Raw genomic sequence first — 3034 nt, 5'->3', positions numbered from 1 at the left:
CGTGTCACTTGAATCTTTGTTCAGCTTTGGTTGGGATCTAGGAGATGAGCATGAAAACAGCTGGTTCTGTACTGTCTCAGATGTTTGCATATCATCGTCCTCCTTCCTTTGTATGTACATCCAATCTCTTAGTTAATCCCTTATCCTTATACACCTGAACTAAGCATGTAACAAGAAAGAAAGTAACACAATAACAGTGTGGCAAATGCATGGAATGTGCTATTTCTAGGTTATTACAGAACAACTCCAAATCTGTCACATCTCCCTTTTGAAAATATAGCTAATTAGAAGTCTCAGTTTGGGATGCTAAAAATTACCAATCACTTTTGCAAATCTTAGGCATAGTTAGTAGCCCTAGCAGCAATATCAAATACTTCCCAAGAGCTAATTTACCAGTAATAGCACAACTCATAATGGACAGTTTATTTAGCAAATTTAACTTTGTTCTGTTTTTAAATTTGTCACCATCAGATTCTGCTTTTTATAGTTCTGAATAATGTTTTAAATGGTTTAGTGCATGTTTCATGCAAAAATGTTATCAGCCTACAAAGCTGTTCATACAGAGCATGTTTGACACATGTTCATTCTGGATTTTCACCTTAGTTGTGACATTGTTTCTGTTTCTGGAAAGCACTGTTAATAAAAGGAGAAGAGCGAGATCAAGTGATCATAATTTGTGTATTTAGATAAAAAGTGGGGTAGTGGTTTGTGGTGTTAAGAGCAGCCAAGCTAGCAAGATAAAAGCATTTTTCAAACATTTTAAATCTCTTCCTTTTCCCATCAGGCATTGTCCCAGATGTCATAGTTCAAAAAATAACCTCTTTTAATATCATAGGTTTGAGGTTTGATTAAAAATTAATTTTCTCTTGTTTCACTCACATGAAACAATTACATGTGGGATGTATAGTTCTACCAGTGAACATTATAAACAGGTCTGTTTCAGGTTTACTTGGATATTTCTGTGCTAGCGTTCTGACTGACGTTTTGTAGTATTCTAATTGTGAAAGGGAATAATATCTACAAAATCAACTGAGCTGTTTTCCTACAATCTGTAGAACAAAATTGGGGTGCAGACTTACCCGATTGGAAAGGAAAATTAGGAGTCCCCGTTGCAGCTAACTTCACATACCTTTCCCAGACTTTGTAGCCTCAGAGAGAAGACGCTCTTTTCCCCTTGATAACTTCTTTTTTCCCTTTCATAAATTTGCCTGGATCAGCCTTTTGATAGGCAAAAACCCAGGATCCCCTGTCACATCAGACAGAGCACTTTTAAATTCAGTCAAAGGTGTACATTGATCCAAGCAATCAACGAGGGAAGTAATTCCATTCTTAAAGGAGTGGACAAAATATTTCACTGTTTTAAGCAGCTTTATAAGGAGCTAGGCTATCACGTGTCAGTCACCAAACTTTGCCTTTGTAACTAATGCACATACATAACACTTCCTGTAAGGATATTTACCACCAAACGTGTCAGCTAGGGAATCAAAGAAGAGCCATGAAGAGAAAGGAAGGAGAGATGTCTGTTACTTTTGTATGTTTTTCTCTGTTGCACCTTTAAATAGATAACCTTTAGTTTGATCTGAATCATACAGAATCTCCCTGTGGTTGTTGAGGAAATGGATTTATGTGCTCCTTACCTGTGCTCCTAATTGTGATCCTTACCTGCCTTCAATTTCAGTCGAAAAAATAAGGAAAAGACAATTAATTGTTGGGTAGTTGGTCTGACGCAGAGGAGAAATTGAGTCATAGAAGACCAGTCCCACAGAAATTGTCTTGGCACCATTCAGATATAGGTTGTGCTTGGTAGCTGTACTTTACAAGGTGAGGTACAACGCTTCAAAGGGATGGGTGGGCTGATGTACTCCAAAGGACAGTTATATAATTTGGCAGCTGAGCTATTCTTGATGATTGCTTTTCAGATGTCACTACAAATAAATAAGCTATCCAGTAATAACATATAATACTGTTGTTATAAAAAACAAAAAACAATGTATCCTGCCCAGTCCTCTCGTGAAAGTTTAACCGATCCATGTGTAAAATCTATTGATCTTTTCTTTACCTTGGATAATTAATGAAAAAGCCTAACGCTAGTTATTTACTCATCTAAAAACATGTCTCTTCCTCCCTGCAAGAAAATATCCATTAGTCATCTAGCAGGAGTGGGCAAATGGAATTTTGTGAAGCTGCTCTTATCAGTTCAGTGAAAACGTCAGTGGAATTTTATAAGGACTTTACAAAATCAAATCTGTAAAATGACTTGGAATGCCTGTATGAATATTAAGTTGATCAAGTTTCAGAATCTGATTAAATATTATCTCTGACTGCGAAGCTCAGATTGAATCCAACATCTCTAAGTTCCAGAAGTGTTCTGATATTCTACTTTTGGGCCATTCTGTAATGTTGATCTTAGAAATATGGTTCGTATAGTATGCCCTTAAAGTCTAGCATGCAGATATTACTAGCTAATTGGTTAGGGAAAACTACGTGGAAGCCTGATCCTAAATTACAACTTCATTTCTCTTCTCATGTTTCTATACTGCAATATTTTAATTCTCATCTAGCTATATGACTTTCTCATATTTTGGGAATGTGTTACTTATATTTTTGTAATGTTTGTATAATGATACATATTGGTTTAAAGTGAGGTAACGATTCATAAACATGTTTTGAAAGCAAGGGAAAAACAGGAGGGGAAAGAGCAGCCTTGAAGGAATAATCCAGATTTTTCTAAATACTGTATGTGCAGTCCTTCTGGACCTATTAAGTACCATACAAATGACGCACGTTGTTGGAGTACAATTGGTTATATGGCAATGCTTTGCTTGGTTGAGTGGAGCTAGACTTTACACTGTCCTGTGCTTATTGTTCGAATTACTTTGTCAGCAGACAGGCTGAGGTTATAACAACTGTTTTAGATTGGAAATACTTTTGTTCAGAAATCTGACATGATTTGCTAGTAGTGACAACTGATTTGACAATGACCAGTGATTTAGGCCTACCTGTAATAAGTGAATTAATCTGAGTTAAAACATAG

Source organism: Alligator sinensis, unplaced genomic scaffold (genome assembly GCF_000455745.1).
Source record: "Alligator sinensis unplaced genomic scaffold, ASM45574v1 scaffold280_1, whole genome shotgun sequence".
NCBI classification, from domain to species: domain Eukaryota; kingdom Metazoa; phylum Chordata; order Crocodylia; family Alligatoridae; genus Alligator; species Alligator sinensis.
The sequence above is the reverse complement of the archived record's forward strand: the minus strand, read 5'-3'. Positions refer to the sequence as shown.